Here is an 18815-nt window from a genome sequence, read left to right as displayed (position 1 = left end):
CTGTGAAACTCTAAAAAAAGACAAACCTAATCTATAGTGACAGGGCAGATCAGTGGTTCCCTGAGGGTAGGGTTGGGGGCTGGGAGAGAGGATGATTGACTGGGATGGGGCAGAAGGGAACTTTTGGGGTGATAGAAACATTCTATGACTTGATTGAAGTGGTAGTTATGTGAGTATACAAATTTGTCAAAACTCATCAAAAGGTCCAGCTAAAATGGGTGAATTTTATTGTTTATAAATTATAGTTCAAAAGATCCCTCAAAAATACTGCAATGAACATTGGTGTACATGTCTCCCCACCTCCCATGCCTGTAAAAAAAATAACCACAGGATATTTAACTAAAAGTTCATATGATATGTGCATTTTCTATTTTGTACATGCTATAAATCGTTCTCCAAAGTGGACATTTTGTCTGATTACCCAGCATCTGTGCCTCCCCATATTATTAGTCTGAGCCCTGAGCCCATCATGGAAATTCCATCCTCCTTGCCAGTGCTTATTTCAGGAATGGGTGTCTGACTCATTTCTGGCCATTAAGACATGAAAAGTTGATTAGGGGCCTTTTGGAGAATGTTTCTTAGATTCTAAGGGCAAGACGTATAGCTTCTGAATGTAAATTGCAAATTAGTCTGAATGTTGAACTGCCTAGATGTCACATCTAGAACTTCTGTGGCCCTGTTACCCATCATTATGAATGGAATTATGTCCCCTCAAAATTTATATATTGAAGCCCTAACCCTCAATTCTTCAACTTGTGGAGACCTTGGAGATAGAATCTTTAAAGAGGTGATTAAGTTCAAACGTTGGCTGGATGTGGTGGCTCACGTCTGTAATCCCAGCACTTTGGGAGGCCAAGGTGGGAGGATCCCTTAAGCCCAGGAGTTTGAGACCAGCCTGGGCAAGATGGTGAGACCCTGTCTCTACAAAAAATATTAAAAGTTAGCTGGGTGTGGTGGTGCATGCCCGTAGTTCCAGCTACTTGGGAAGCTGAGGTGAGAGAATCGTTTGAGCCCAGGAGTTCAAGGCTGCAGTAGGCTGTGATTGTGCCACTGCATTCCAGCCTGGGCAACAGAGTGAGGCTCAGTCTCTTAAAAAAAAAATGAGGCTTTTAGGGTGGACTCTAATCCAATATCATTGGTATCTTTATAAGAAGAGAAGGATAGTACGCAAAGAGAGACATCAGGGATGTGCTTGCATAGAGGGGCCACCATGTGAAGAAGCAGAAAGAGTATGGCCATCCACAAGACAAGGAGAGAGGCCTCAGAGGAAACCAACCCCCATGCCCACACCTTGGTCTCAGACTTCTAGCCTCCAGAGGTGTGAGAAAATAGATTTCTGTTGTTTAAGCCACCAGATCTATGGTACTTTATTATGGCAACCCTAGCAAACTAATACACCAGCTGAGACTGAAACCAACATTAAAGATGGCAAAAAGGAAAGATAAAAAGAACTTGAGTTCTTTTTAGCTATTATCAAGTCACCAAATGAATCAGTCCTGGATCCTGTCCTGCCTCAGGACTAATGTAAGACAATACATTTTCTTATTGTGTGAGCTAGTTTGACTGAATCCTCTGTTACTTGCCTCCAAGTAACCAAAACACCACATATACTTCCAAAAGCAATGTATGGAAGTTTCATTTCCCCTTGTCCTCGCAAACACCTGATATGTTTCAACTTCTTTCTTGCCATTCACAAAGATGGAAAACAGTATCTCATTGTTGTTTTAAGTTGCACTTTCCTGATAATGAGGTTAAACATCTTTTCACATGTCTGTCTGCCATTCAGATTCCTCGTCTGTTGAATCGCCTAGCCATATATTTTATTCATTACTATTGCACTATTTGTCTCTTGCTTATTGATTTATAAGAGTTCTTGGCATATTCTTGATCAATGGTCCCCAACCTTTTTGGCACCAGGGACTGGTTTTATGGAGGACAATTTTTCCACAGACCAGGGGTGGAAGGGAGGGGGCAGGGAGGATGGTTTCAGGATGATTCAAGTGCATTGCATTTATTGTGCACTTTATTTCTATTATTATTATATTGAAATACATAATGAAATGATTATACAACTCATCATAATGTAGAATCAGTGGGAGCCCTGAACTCCAGGAAAACTTGCAGTTTTGCTGCAACCAGATGGTCCCATGTGAGGGTGATGGGAGACAGTGACAGATCATCAGGCATTAGATTCTCATAAGGAGCACACAACCTAGATCCCTTGCATGCGCAGTTCACAATAGGGTTCACGCTCCTATGAGAATCTAATGCAGATGATCTGACAGGAAGCAGAGCTCAGGCAGTAATGCGAGCAATGGGGAACAGCTGTAGATACAGATGAAGCTTTGCTCACCCACCACTCACCTCCTGCTTTGCAGCCCAGTTCCCAACAGGTCATGGACTGATAGCAGTCCATAGCCCAGGGGTTGGGAACCCCTGTTCTAAATACTAATCTTTGTCAGTTGTATATATTTTGGATACTTCTCCTGCTCATCATATGGCTTTTAACATGTTTGTGATATCATGTGCCAAACAAATTATTTATATTTTAATACACAAATTTACCATTTTTTCTTTTATGTTTGCACTTTCTATGTCTTATTGAAAGAAAGAAGGGAAGAGGAGTAGAGAGAGAGAGACAGGAAGAGAGAGAGGGAGGAAAGGAGGGAATAAAGAAAGGAAGGAAGCTAACCCAAGATCACTCATTAATTCATTGAAAAAATGTTTACTGAGTGTCTACTTTGTTATTTGCTCTACTATTACTTACAATAATATATAAGACAGACAAAGCCCCTGCCCTTGTGGAGCTTACATAAATATATAATTGACTGTCTAGGAGTGAAGAGGCTATGAAGAAAAGTAAACAAGGGTAAGTGGATAGAGAGGAACTTTACCTAGGGTGGTCAGGGGATGCCACTCTGAGCAGAGACCTGGATGGAGTAAGAGAATAAGCCATGCACATATCAGGGACAACAGCATTACAGGCAGAGGGAAAAGCCAAAGAAGAGGCTCTGAGATGGCAAAGATGTCTGAAGTGTTTGAGGAGCAATCAACAAGAAGGCCACTGGGGCTGGAAGTCAGTGAGCAGGGCCAAGTGGTAGGAAACAAAGTGAGAGAGGTACGCAGGGCAAGGGACATCTGTGGGCCACTGTAAAGAGGCAGAAAAGAGACCTTATCTTACTTGCAAGGTAGAAGAGTCACTGTGTTCTGCAGGGCAGAGAAGAGATGAAGGGAGGCATGAAAGAAGGCAGGGAGATTCATTGGAAGGGTACTGCAGTGTCCAGGCCAGACATAATAGCTGCATATACCAGGTCATCAAGATCTAGATATTCTTCTCTTTTAGAACATCGTTTGTTTTGTTATTGCTGCTGCTGCTATTGCTGTTGTCGTTGTTGTTGTTTTAACCTTTAGAACTTTAGCAGAATTTATTTTGAGATATGATGTCATTTTTAACTTTTTTCTATATGAAGAGCCAATTGTCCCAACACCACTTTTTGAATCTAGTCGTTCTTTTCCCAATTGATTTGTGAAACAAGTCATGTTATATATCAGTGGCTCTCTTTTAAGGGGACTCTCTATTCCGGTTCATAGAATAGTTTTTCTATTTCTGTGTGAATGCCATCTTTTCAAATTGCTGTAATCTTGCACCATGTCTTGATGTCGAGTAGAAGGGGTCTCACTCCCCTATCCCACCACATTTTGCTCCTCTTTTTCAAAATTGTTAAAGATTTTTGTGTACTTCATTGTTTCATATTAACTTTAGAGGCAATTTGCTTTTGAGTTTCCCCAAAATCCTGTAGATGTATTGTGTTTTAACTACACTTAATTTATAACTTACCCTAGGGGTAACTGACATCTAGAGAGTATTAAGTCTCCCAAGTGTAGACGGAACCAGCTTTCCATTTACCAGGTTCTTCAATAAAGTTTGAAACTTTTCTCCTTATAATCTTTTCAGGAACTTTATAGTTTATATTGTTATTACAAACATCTTTTTTCCTATTGGGTTTCCTATTGGTTACTACTAATGACAAAGAACTATATTTTTAGTATCAAAAAATCCTTATCAAGTATAAAAAAGGCAAACAAATAGAAAAATAGTGGTCAAAGGACATGAACAAACAATTTTCAGGAGAAACAAAAATAACCAATTAACATATTGAATTTTTTAGCTTAATTAACAATCAAAGAAATGCAAACAGCTCTGAGATAATCATTTTACACCTGCCAAAGTAAAAAAGTTTGTTTTTAAATTCTTTTTATATTTATTTATTTATTTATCTGTTTTTGAGATGGGCGTCTCACTCTGTTGCCCCATCTGGAATGCAGTGATGTGATCATGGCTCACTGTAGCCTCAACTTCCTGGGCTCAAGCAATCCTCCCACCTCAGCCTCCTGGGCTCAAGAGATCCTCCCACCTCAGCCTCCTGAGTAGCTGGGACTACAGGCACACACCACCATGTCCAGCCTGTTTTTAAATTCTTGTGCTGACTTTGTTTTAAGGATAATAGTAGCAGGCATCTTAATATCCACTTGGCAAGAGTGTAATTGGTACAACTTTGAGAAAAAGGAATGTAAGAAAATGTTCTAAGAACTTTAAAAACTGTTCATGCCCAATCCTAGGGATTCCAGCCTGAGGAAAAAAATGTAAGATTGTCATAAGTGAATGTTCATCCAAGAGTCATTTCTGATAACAAAAACTTGACAGAATCTAAATGTCTGACACCAGGGGAACACTTAAAGAAAGTGTGGTACAGGCCATGTGATGAAATGATGCAGCCATCATGATAACCATGTCTGAAAATTTTTGAATGGCTGAGAAAATGTGCAGGAAGAAACATCAAATGAAAAGGATCTATAAGTATATATAATTAGATTAGAGAAAATACATCATAATATAATCATATTCATCTCTGACAGTGGACTACCAGTAATTTTCATATTTTCATTATGGTTATATTTCCTAAATTTTTTTACAATAAGCATGTATTATCAGGACATGAAAATATTAAATAGATAAATGATCAAAACTGCTATAAGAAACTAAAAGTGTGAAAGGATCTATCAGTTAACTTTTCAATGTTTGGTTTATTATATGTAATAACAGATACACACTGCCTGTGGGCAGACTATTATCTGCTTGAAAAGTGTGAAATGTTGGTTGTAACAATTTAGCTCCTACCAAGAAGGAGCCCACAAGATAGTCTTAAGATCCCTGATTAAAGCAAATGCAGTGGTAAGATGTGACAGCTAAACAGTGTCAGGAACAGGGCGTTTGTCTAGGTATCTTAAAATGCATAGGATTTCTTTAAACTGGCAACTCTTCATAGTTCTAAAGTACATATATTGTTCGCTCATTCACTCAATAAGTATTTCCATGCATATTTGGATCTAGACTTTAATGCAATGTTGACATTTTCAGAGAGATGAGCTTGTTGTTATTTTGGCAAAAACAAACACGTTATTTCAAAGGTTTATGCTGTTACTTGGTCCGGTGTCCAAGTCCAGCATACCCGCGAATATAATCACACCCACAACCTTGCTGGGTGCTGTAATCCACTCCTCTCGCTCTCGCAGCCAGGAAAGATTTCAGAGTATCCTCTTACACTTACGTGTAACTGCCTACCGAGATATTTTTATCGTATCCTCAAAACCACTCATCTCCTTTTCATTTGCCTTTTATACTTACAATAACTTCAACTCTTTCCTCTTTCTGAAAACAAGGAAGTTCTCTTGATATTTATGTATTTATTTTGCTAGGAAACAAATTGGAATGGAGCCCATATTTCTATTCAGTGTCAATAGAGCTCATAAAGAGACCAGTTTCCCCCTCAGTTTAGGCCTCTTGGTCAAATTTACTCAGCTTGCCAGTCAGCAATTCATCCCACTCACAAGCCCTGGGCTTCTCCAGAGAATAAATAACCTAGGCCTGGAGCTCTGTGACTAATCATGTTTGCCCAGCCCTCACCATTCCTTCATTAAACGGCTTTTAGAATTCAGCTTCCTCCGTCTACCAGTGAGTAACAAATACAGAGACTCTCCGGCCCAAACTCCACTCTAACATGGCAGCTTCCTCTTCACTCATTCCCAGCAGCATGCATGTGGGTGTACATATTGTTAACGTGCTGTGTGTTCCTGCATTTGCTCAACTATGCAGACACCCTCACCCTCGTATCTGCCCCCATCGGTGCTGTCTGCATTTAGATGCAAGCCCTCAGTCAACAAGTGCACAGCAAACAGCGCTAGGAGGGATTTTTATGCCCACGCAACAATGATGAAACTGCGTATATGAGGCACCTAGGACAATCAGGTTCACAAGGGAAGAAAGTAGAAGAGTGGTTGCCAGAACCTGGGGGAAGCAGGGAAGCGGGGAAGTGGGAGTTGGTGTTTAATGGGTACAGAGTTTCTGTTTGGCAAGGTGACAAAGCTCTCTCTGGAGATGGATGCACAGTGGTGGGTGCACATGAGTGGGAATGTATTTAACTGTATTTGAGTGTGCGCTGGACTGAACACTCAAACATGTAAATGGTAAATTTTATGTTATGCATATTTTATAACAATTTTTTAAAACCCAAATAGATAGAAAGAAAAAATGACAAGGAAAAAGCAGCCCTGTTTCTCTTGTGTAATCCAAGTCCCTTTAATCTAGATGCTGCCTCTTAACATTCCAGATGGGTGAGCTCTTAGATTTTCAGAGTTCCACACCGGGTCAACTGGTGAAAGGGAGCTGGGAAGAACGGGAGAGAAAGGAGACTCAGATGCAGCAGTGCCCATGAGAGCTTGCAGAGAAACTGCATAAAGAAAGCACCGAGCTTCAAAATCCTTGCAGGCTTTTTTTTTTTTTTTTTTTTTTTTTGCCCCTGGCTTCAGAAGTCCTTTCAAGGCACTTGTTTCTGGACTTTGCCTTGCCTTGTTTTGGGGTGAGCAGCTTCCTCCCCAACTCCAACCGAGTTGATTCTTGTTATTTGCCCAGCAGCTTCACACACTGCCACCCTGGATAAAAGACAGTTTCTCCCTCTCCCCAACCCTGTCCAGCCCGTTGAGACTCCGCCCCAGCTGTGCCTGCCCCTAGCCCAAATATCAGGGAAGACAGACGAGACTGGACAAGTAAATGGCAGCAAGCATCCAGCTCTGCATTTTTCTGAGCTTTCTCCCCAATTCCTAAGTAAAATTCCTAAAGTAAAAATGGAATTTTTGCTGGAACAATTTTTAAGTCTAGCAAATCTGCCACATTCCTTAAACGACAGCTGCGGTAAGTGCAGCTACCGGGCTGTTGTGCAACATTCAGCCAATATTGGCACAACCGAGCACATGGATAAAACATGACATGCTTTCTCTGTTTTCCATGTTTTGCCACAAAAATTCTGTTCACAAAAGTCTGTGAGTCTTCAATGTCTGTCATTTCTGTGGGCTCATCTGGAAATTTAGAAAGTGCCCTTTCAGTTAAAATTCCTCCCCTGTCAAGTGATAGCGGTCTCCCCCTTGCCTTAGATAACACATTCCTTTCTCACCTGAACAAATTTTACTTGCATATACTAAAGCAGCTACAACTACTGTTTTTGTTTGGCATTTTCAGGGGATAATATGTAAGGTTGAGGATTTTTTAAAATCCTGCTTTCCGAGATAACAAAGACCCACTAATCTGCAAAGATCAAATTCTTCCGCTCAATTAACATTTTTACAACCTCCCTACCCTGTGGAAACAATTCTAAACAATTTGTACTGGTAACAATTCTAAACAATTTGCAATCTGTTTGAGTAGAAATTAACAGCAAGGTGTTACTTGAAGTGAACTAAAACAACAAATTTTGAATCTGAAATTATAATTTATGCTTTACAGGTCCGACATATCAAAAAGGGAAGGAAAAATTCAGAAAACTACTCATAATGCCACAAGAGTGTCTCTAATTTAATTGTGCTATCCTCAGCAATAGGAAAAACAAAAATTTTCATTTCTAGGAAATGGATTTTTAAAATATTCAGAGTACCTCCTGCCTTCTTGGAAAAAAAAATTCATTATTCTTTTAGTTAAAGGATTCTAACAAATTGAAAAGAAAACTAGTAAAGAGAGTTGAAAAGCTTTGTCAGATTAAAAACAAAATATCTACTATGCCAAGCCAAAATATTTTTCCAAAGCCAGGTTCTAAGACGTGAATTACATCTGTCAAGACCCCAAAGGATCATTCCAGATTGGATTTCATAAAAATAAGTACAGTTTTGACCAAGAAAGTTTATTCAACAATAATATTGCCAAACCCTAACCAATGACCATTCACTATAACAAAATTTTAACACAATATTAATATTAATGCTTTCAGTGAGCTATGATCACACCACTGCACTTCAGCCTAGGTGACAGAGTGAGACCCTGTCTCAAAATAACAATAATAGTACTGCTTAAACAGGCCTCGCAAAGTCCATATAGAGTAGGTGATAAATATAAAACAATACAGAAGCAGCTTGCTTAAATACAATAATGTATTCCTGCAAAGATGAAGGTAATTTAGATTTTTGTACCATTAAATCATATTTTTAAGACCAAGAAATTCTCCATCTAAAGAACACTGTGGTAAGCTTATTAAACAAAGCATTTTAAAAATAAAATTATCACCTCCTAACTTATGTGCTTTTTTTCACACGTCATTTCAGACATCAGGCTTTCCTAAATGGGAGATTCCCACATAATACAACCTTTAGACTTTAACATGGCCCCCTATGAAAGAGTTCATGTCCCCCTTGAACACCTGACTAGTAATGATGTAAAACATCCACACTGTGGAGAATCACACTTATATAGGCAACTTTATGTGGTCCAGTAGTTTTCAAAAGTAGGACTGAAACGAAAGATTGACAATAACCTAAATGGCCACGAATGGGGTAACCGGTTACAAAATCTATGGTGTTTCCCTACACTGGAATCCTGTGCAGCTGTAAAAAAAAAAAAAAAAAAAAAAAAAAAAATACAAAAATACATGAGGGTGCTCTCTATGTATATATGTGGAAAGTCCTCCAAAATATAATGTAAGGGGAGGGGGAAGCAAGGTGCAGAACACGGGGTATAAAAATCTATCATTTGTGTAAAGGGGATGGGGAAAAGAATAGAAATCTGTATCTATTTGTCTATGCATTTTTGAAATCCCTGGAATGATATATTAGCAATTAACAACTGCAGTGACCTATGCAGGGAGGTAAATGGGGAGATGATAGTGGAATGGGTTAGGAGAGAGATTTTTCACCACATCTTATTTTCTACTTTTTGATTTTTGAACCATGTAAATGTATTACTATTTGAAAAAATAATAATTTTATAAAAACTCCAGGTCAGATCAAGCCATCATGAGTCATGTATTTTCTACATACTCATTCCATCCATGGGAGCCTATGTTTAGCTTCCCCGACATTAGAGCCATCCGCTTTGCCTAGAAGCAGAGCCTGAGACTGGGATTTGGATGCTTGTAACTGCCTGAAGGAATGTGCTCAGGAGAAACCTGTTCTGGAGTTATGGAGTGGAGGAAGCAGAATAGAGCAGGGAAAGCGTCAAGCAAGGATGCTGTCTCAGGTAAAGTCCAGCCTTGGGCGGAACCACACAGGGGCTTAGGATCACCACAAACTCTCTCCTCAAGACTAAAAGGCCAGCTTTACGTAGCCCAAGGTCAGACTCTAGGCCCCAGAGTATGGGTAAGTGGACTTTAACCTCTCAGATTCTGTAGCTCCTGTTCAGCTAGGGGGAAGTCTCCTGAGATGGGGGGCAGCTATGAACGGTTAGCAACCGTGATGGTTAAGTTTATGTGTCAACTTGATGGGGCCAGGGATGCCCAGATATCTGGTTAAGCATTATTTCTGGGTATGTCTGTGGGGGTGTTTCCACAAGAAATTAGTATTTGACTGGTAAAGTGAGTAAAGCAGATGGCCCTCCCCAATGTGGGTGGCCATCACCCAATCCACTGAGGGCCTGAATAGAACAAAAGGGTGGAGGAAGGTTAATTTCACTCTTTGCCCGTTGGCTTGCACTGAAACATCAATCTTCTCCTGCCCTCAGCACTCCCAGTTCTTAGGCCGTTAGACTCAGACTGAAGTCTACACCATTGGCTCTCTGGCTGTGAAGCCTTCAAACCACACTGACTTTCCTGAGTCTCTACAAAAGGCAGATCATGGGACCTCTCAGCCTCCATAATTGTATGAGCCAATTCCTTATAATAAATTTCTATTTCTCGGAAGAACCTTGACTAATACAGCTGTATTAGTTCATTTTCATGCTGCTGATAAAGACATACTCAAGACTGGGTAATTCATAAGGAAAAAGAAGTTTAATGGACTCACAGTTCCACGTGGCTAGGGAGGCTTCACAATCATGGTGGAAGGCCAAAGGCACATCTTACATGGCAGCAGACTAGAGAGAATGAGAGCCAAGAGAAAGGGGTTTCCCCTTATAAAACCGTCAGATCTTCTGAGGCATATTCACTACCACGAGAATAGTATGGGGGAAACTGCCCCCATGATTCAATTATCTCCCACAAGTTTCCTCCCATAACACGTGGGAATTATGGGAGCTACAATTCAAGATAAGATTTGGGTGGGGATGCAGCCAAAACATATTAACAGCCAACCAGTATTCACAGCAGCTGGGGGATGGATGCATAGCCTGGGGCATTTGGGCAGGGTACCAGCAGCATCCACTGCACAAGGGGTCCTCAACCTTCAGTGCATATCATAATCACATGGAGAGCTTCTTAAGGCAATTCACTGGGCACCTGCCCCAGAGTTTCTGATTCAGTAAGTGGAAGAGGGGAGGGGAAGAGAAATGGAGGGGCTTGATAATTTGCACTTCTAGCAAGTTCCCAGATGATGCTATGCTGCTGGTCCTGGGATCAACCATACTTTGAGAACCACCATCCTACATCATCTTTGCCTCTTGCTTCTCCTTTACCTCTGTAGCCAATCTTAGTACCTTCTTAATTTCTTTCGAATTCCTTTCTCAATGTACTGCTTCCTCTCTGTTCCTGTTACTGACACTCCAGTGCAGGTCCTTATTCTGTCAGACCTAGATTAGAGGCAATTATTACATAGACAAAGAAAAAGCAAGACTTTTTATGAATTACCCTTATTGGCTGACTATACCAATTAAAACCGTAGGGTAATTGTCCAACTCATTTCAATTGTCTGTAAGACCACATGGAGGGCTTGACATGTGTTCAAACAGTGAAGGAACTGCTGAAGTTCCTAGCCAACAATCCACGTACTACCTTTATTCTTTTCTAGAATAAGTTATATAGATCACCTAGTTCAATAGTTCTCATGGCATAGTAGCACTGTGGTATGGAGAAACTGCTCTCAGAACTGGGCGAGGATGGGTCACTGATCTCCTACAAGCCTTCTACTTTATAGATGAGGAAACTGAGGCCCCATTCACAGGCACATGCCCTAGAGTAATGCATAACTCCTTGTCCTGGGAGCACCCCAGCTTGGTATCCAGAATAAGGACCTCAGGTTTGGGCCTTTCACAGCCCAATAACTTCCGCAGCAGTCAGTTCACCAACTTCATCTCCACCTCCTGCTTTCCAGGCTCCTTGTCCCCAAGAAACAATGAAACTAACATTTATTGAGCCCCTAGTTTGTTCAAGAAATTGTACCAGGGCTATCACATATACTACCTCTTTTTCTCCCTTACACATCTCACCAAGACCAATGTTGGGAGTAGGGTGAGGCAGGAGACATGCCTCATCCCAATACGGACCAGGGCCACTACCTTGAGAATGCGAACAACCACCTTCTGGATGCCCTGATCCTGGTATCCCTGACAAAGCCAAATCATCATAAATGATATTGTGAGTGCAATTATGGCAGTACTACACACCTTGAGAAATTACAGTATTGTGTAACAATCGTTAATAAGAAATGACCATTTGGTTCCAACAATTACCAACTCCTTTATAAAATAGAGAGTGGTGGCAGCCACCCAGAAAAGCCATCTGTAATCTCAATTTTATCTCCTAGACTCTGTCCTTGGGGTCATGTGGGAATGGAGGCTTCATTCTACATAGGGTGGGGTGTCTCCAATGGGAAGATTTCTTTTTTTTTTTTTTTGAGACGGAGTCTCACTCTGTCGCCCAGGCTGGAGTGCAGTGGCGCGATCTCGGCTCACTGCAAGCTCCACCTCCCAGGTTCACGCCATTCTCCTGCCTCAGCCTCCCAAGTAGCTGGGACTACAGGTGTCCGCCAGCACGCCTGGCTAATTTTTTCTATTTTTTAGTAGATACGGGGTTTCACCATGTTAGCGAGGAAGGTCTCGATCTCCTGACCTCGTGATCCACCCGCCTCGGCCTCCCAAAGTGCTGGGATTACAGGCGTGAGCCACCGCGCCCAGCTACCAATGGGAAGATTTCTTGCTCCTTTGATAGAGTGGCTTCCTTCAGGCAGTTCCCATGTCTAGAACTCTGTCACCCAATATGGTAGCCACTGGCCACATGTGTCTATTTCAGTTTAAATTTAAATCAGTTAAATAATAACATTAAAAATTTTATTCCTTAATCTCATTTTCCACATTTCAAGTGCTTAATAGCCACATGTGGCTAGTGGCTACAGTATTGGACAGCGCAAATATAAACATCTCCACCATTGCAGAAAGTTCTGCAATGGACAGGACTGGCCTAGTTTTCCCTATACTTAACTTACTCAAAATCTTATTTCTCAGAGTCACCTAGAAAGAAAAAAACTCATTTCCTCCTTAATTATACAGAATCTGGCTGTGTCTTTATCATCCCTTAGTTCCTCCATGACTTTTAACTGCCTGAATTCATTTTAAAAATAAGTTCATCTATGTCCACAGTTCTCAAAGTGGAGTTCAGGGATCCATGAGTCTCCCCAAAACCCTTTCAGGGAGTCTGCAAGGTCAAAACTATTTTCATAGTTATATAACACACAAAACAATAGCTCTTTGGGACCCTTGATTATTTTTAAGAGTATAAAAGGGAGCCTGAGATGAAAAACTGTCAGCACTGCCAAGCTATGTTATTAGTGTTAATGATACCATTGGCCGTTTTTGGTTTTATTCTTATTTTTTGACATATACCCATCACTAGATGAGAAAGACTAGTCCCAGCCCAGAGTTCCATTGTTCTCAGCTTGTCTGCAGCAGCATTAAGGAAGCAGTCATCTCGAATCCCTTGTAGAACGAAAATGGCATCAATAGGAGAATAAGAGCTCTGTTGTCCCACTTATAAACAAGCAAAAATGAGCATCTTTTCAGGAAACAGAACAGCAGGCAATGAGAGTGAAAAGCAGAAATGTCCCTCTACCAGCTCTCCCCAGGCCTGCCCCTGCCCTCTGTACCTTAAAGAACTGAAAAAAGTCCAAAGCCGAGGGAGGGAAAGAAGCCAAGCCCAAGGGGTGTGATGCCAAGACAAGACTAGGGTGAGCAAGGGTCACATTCGAATCAGTGGCTGCTAATAAGATTGGTATCAAAACAAACTATTTAAAATCAATTAAGTGAGAAAATATGCACTTGTATATTTTAGAGGTCAATTGTTTTTTGTTTTTTTAAAGCAGGTCTATAGAAGTATCTGTTTCAAGTTGTTTAAGCTTAGTGAGATGTACTTTTTTTGCTAAAGAGTTCGAATGGTACAGAGATCAGGAACAGAGAAGAGGTAAGGCCTCCTTTTAAAAAAAAAAAAGTTGGTATCTGAAAGGATAATAAAATTGAAGAGCATACCAAAGTTCTGAATATCAATAAAGTGAAATCTAGAACCTGGAACCTAGGCTGCTGATCTGAGGGAAATTATCAAAAGGTTGGAAAAAATTATATTCTTTTCTGTCCATTTTTCTCTTTGGAATGAGAATTTTAAAAGGGACAAAAGGAAGCTGGGAAGGGGGGAATAGTCTCTGAAGGCTTAGCTATGCTTCTTCTTCCCTCCTTCCTCACTTCACCCACTCTCATCCCCTTAAATAAAAACAGCAGCAACATTAGCAGTAATACCTGCCACGTATCAAAGCCTTGCTGTGTGCCAAGTACTGTTCTAAACACTTTAGATGTAGCAACTCATTTAATCACCACAAGCCTATGATGTGGGTACTCTTATGAATCTTCATTTTATAGACAAGGCAAGTGAGGCCCACAAAGGTAAAGAGATTGTCTAAGGCCTTTGCACTTCTAAGCCTAAGGGATGGGGAAAGCATAGGTTTAAGTGGGGTGTATGATACTTGCAGTTTACTATAAGAAAAAAATGTACCATTTGAGCCTACATTTTTTTCTTTTGAAGTTACTCTTCAGTGTATTTAAAAATAATTATTGGAAAATTATTTCATGTTTACACTGTTTAATATTTTAGTATTTTAACAACTTCCAGATGTTGATGGGGTGGTTAACGGTGCACACACTTGTCAAAACTCATCAAACTACACTAGAGATCTGTGCTTTGTGTTGTATATAAATTATGCCTTCATAAATTTTAATACTGTAAAAGTATTTTATGTTGATTTTGTTTAATATTTTCTATTTAGGCCTTAATAGGAAAGAGCTAAATAAAAGGGAAAGAGAATGGTATTTGTATTTCCTTCTCTTTACTGCCCACATTTAAGAAGAGCCTAACTGTTGATACTCAGCTGCCTTTTCTGTAAAACGGGGATAAAATACCAACTTGTTAAGGTTGCAGAAGAATTGGATGATAAAAGTACAAACAGTGCTTAACACTGCCTGGTACATACTAGGTAATTAACAAGAGGCAACTGTGACAGCGGTTCTCCCACCCCCACCTCATTCCCACTCTCTGTGTCTATCCTTTTCTTCCCTCGGTATTGGTTTCATTCCAAGGCAGACAAGCTCTTCTCTTGTGGTGACAAGATGGCTGTGAGCAGGTTCAAGTTTACACCCCTATCTCCTCGGAAACTTCAGCAGAAAAACAACTAAGCGTTACAACCAAAGTGTCAAGAACTGTGAAGGATCTGGGATTTTACATTTGTCCATGTTTCGTGAATCCTACATGAAGATATGAGACTCCTAGGTCAGAAATGAAGGACAGTTTCTTACAACAATAGCAGTAGCTAGAGTATCTGCTAACCAGCGTTGTGCTGGTTCCCCAAGATCCAGTTCCCACAGGGCAATATACAGAGAGCCAGGTGACACCTCTACACGCAACAGATTGCATTACAGGAGAGGAGCCTTAAGTTCAATGAACCTGACACTTTAATAATGGGCAGAAAGCATGCCTGCTCCTTGATCTAGAGAGAGAAATTATCTTCATTACACTAGACAGTAAGCATACCTGTCTTTTTGGCCTGGAGGGAGATAATATCACAGTCTTTCAAGGTTGTTGATACATGAACCTCCTCGAAAAGATAATCTTCAACAAAGAGCATTTGATGCCTCAGTTGTAAGGCATGCAGTAATGCTAGAGACCAATGGAGAATTGGCTCCTAATGCAGAGTTCCAGAAATGAGTTTCGTTGGTTTACCTTGGGTCATGTGCTCACCCCTGAATCAATCACTGTGGTCAAGGGAAAGGATTGCATTGACTGGCCAGGCCAGAGCCATATCCCAGAACTGGGGAGAGGAATTGGCTCCAAAGCAAAAACAATACAATAGCACCATACCTTCCATTCTCGAATTTGACAAGGGATGGCAAACATCATGCTATGGGTACACATCTGTGAAAATACCTTTCAATTCATATAGAAAGTTTCTATTTTGGCACTGGAACCACAAAATTACAGCACATCGGTGATATGTAGCAACTGCAACTAAGTACAACGCAGTAGTAATACCAAAAGAAAGTAAAATTAAAACCAAAGAATATGAGATGACATTTTGAGGACAGCACTCAATAATTAAGAATTCCTCTAGACAGTCTAAGGTTTGACTGTAAGATAGTTTGATGAAAGTTACATTGATTAACTGCTAACTTTGTTTTAACTCTTCAAGTTATTCTTTTGTAACTTAATAGTTTAGGTGAGTTCGCTCTTTGAAGGTCCCAATGAAATAATGAGAGTCGGTGTGTTGCTCATCGCAGTACCACGGTCTATTTTTTTAATGCTGTTTTTGAATTTGCCAAGGTAACCATCAAACAAAGTCTGGATGACCAAATGTCTGGCAAGGATGTTATGAATGGGCTAGGAGGTTATGAGAGATATGTTTTCCAAACTGAATGGAACCTTTGATTGTCTCATATGTCAACAGGTTTTTGTAGAAAATAAATAAATAAGCAAAAGACAAGTTTTGCGGTCAAATTTAAGAAGCATGCTACAAAAGTAAACAGGTTTCTTTACCGTGGGACTTCTAGGTGCCTTTAAAGTATTAACATATGTTAGGAATCTCCACACAAGAGGTATAGAATGCAGCATTCCTTATACTTCTTTGACCTCAGAATCACCCTTTTTTTCACAGAATACCTAAAAATAATTCAATAAAACACAGGACAAAATGAATATTAACGATTCTTACCAAATCCAAGATTTCACAATTCTATTACTTTATCTTCCATTTAAGACCTAATAGAAATATGACCAATGATTTTTACGTTTTGATATAATTAAGTGACAATGTATACACGAGAACATTTTCCCCAGTAGATTACACAATTCTTCAACAAATTACTGAAATTTTAGTTCAGCTCTAAGTTCTTTTACCGTAACAAAGCATTTAGGGTTTCATATGTCTAACTAAATGTGTCAAAATTAAACATGATTATTACAGACCAACAGACAAAATAAAGTCAAAACTATCTGAACACTGGCATTTTCTTCAGGCTAAAATATACTTTTTACTGGGTGTGCAGTCATAAAACTAGCATTTATGCCAGGCTAGGATTAGTATTATTGTACTGCAGATGCACTGAGGTGCTTTTAGCAATTTTGAAAGGCAGCTTCATATTCCCAACTGTAATAGAGTGCCTGAGAAATCACACCCACCTTTCTAAGACCAGCATAATTATGGGAGTAAAAACAAGTAAATAGCTTTGACACAGCCCTTTGGCAGTCTCAAAATACAAAGACATTAAGTTAATGCAGTCTGCTGCTCTCAAGAAATGTGGATTCTGCCCTTCCATTCTAGTTTGAAACAAAAATTGGTAGCATAAAATTGAGAAGTAAATGAGCCAAGAAACACGTCCATATTTTTTGTAATAACCTCGCCCCTGCAGAATAAATCCCACACTGAAAATGTAGTTAGCCATAGAAAATGAGCAAGTCACAGACTCTCAGAGGCAAAAAGGACCTTAGAGATCATCTGGTAGTATGCAGACCAAGTTGTGCAATTTATTTTTTTGAAAGCAAGAAGTTTGGTCATGGGAAAATGATGCCTCAAGGTGGATAATGTCTTACTACACTTACTGTTTCACGTTCCTTGCCCGTCTGATATCACTCCAACAATTGCACACACTCTTCCCAGACTAAAGTTGGGAGCTGAACAAAATATAAAAGCAGGGACAATGGAGAATCCATCTTGGTGATGGTGGCAACAGCATTGACAGCAATGAGAGCCACATCAGGATTCCAAGGTAGAGGGGATAGCATCCATTGTCCACCTCCACTGGTGTGGTGACACAAGCTGTGGCCTCCAGTGTTCACTGAAAGCAGGAGTGTCACATTGAGATGTGATTTTTAGCAAAGTTTTGGCCGTATCAGCTAATATCTGAGCTAGGTTCCAGCCATCCTGGCAACACTATGAGCCACCCAAAATCTTTTTGTGAAATCTTTTCCCACTTAAGTCATCCAGAGTTCAGTTTATTCTTCCAGAGAAAGAGAGTGTGTGGGATGGTCTCCTCTGGGTGGTCTCATTGAAGTGTACTAAACTCATGTATCCATGGCAGATACCCTTTTTTTAATGGTAGGAAGAGCCATTATTGATTGCAACAGGAAGTAGAAGAGGAGGGAATAGGAAAATTCCCTCTCCCGAGGCAGCATCTGCAGACTCGGTTGTCACCCTCCAAAAGCCAGATACCCTTATTTGACACCAGCCTTTTGATCGGATTTCAGCAACACTTCTGCTTTTCTGAGTTGCTTCAGAAATATCACCAAATTCTAGGAGCACCATGCTATACTTTCATATACTGGCCACAGGAGAGAAGGCTAGAAAGGTCTGTGGGGCCGCACCTAAGAGGGCTTTGAATGTCAGGCATGAGTTTTGCAAGTTTTTGAACAGAAGGATAGCATGACTACACAGCACTTTCATCAGCTAATGATACATAGAATTAACTGAAAGGAGGTGGGTCCCCTCAACCCACCTCTGATTTTCACTGCCGCTGTGTGGACAGTTAATACGCAGACTACAAGCATCCTAGTGTCCCACCTCATGATCTTCCATGTCTCTCAGCTTTTCTTTTTTTGCCTCAGGACTTTTGCTAAAGCTTTTTCGAGGTCGTTTTCTCATGCAGAGCAGTCCAGAAGCACACTTGGGATGGGGGATGAAGTTACTGCCCCAGAGAAAACTCTCAACAAATGGATAATGAGAGTATATAAATGCTCCTGTGTCCCCCAACAATGGGGAGACATTTCTAAGATGTATTCTACACATTGAGCCCCAGTTGACCACCGGGACAACTAGCTCAATAAAGTACACTTGACTGGTTATTCCTGCTTCCCTATCTGACTCACACAACTCCCTCATCCCTGCTTCCTGGGATCATCTCTCAAATAAGCTACCAAGCTCTTGTTTCAGGGCCTGCTTTCAAGGGAACCCAAACTAAGACCATAGTGGACATTTGCTCTGTCCAGCATCTTTTGAACAACTCTCTTATATTTGAGGAATTCCCACGTTAGGTTCCCACATCCCAGAGGTGGAAACCCACATACTTTCCCAGCCTCCCTCACAGCTTGGGCACAAGTGTTTTT

Source organism: Nomascus leucogenys, chromosome X, assembly GCF_006542625.1.
Source record: "Nomascus leucogenys isolate Asia chromosome X, Asia_NLE_v1, whole genome shotgun sequence".
Taxonomy (NCBI): domain Eukaryota; kingdom Metazoa; phylum Chordata; class Mammalia; order Primates; family Hylobatidae; genus Nomascus; species Nomascus leucogenys.
This window is presented reverse-complemented; position numbering follows the sequence as displayed.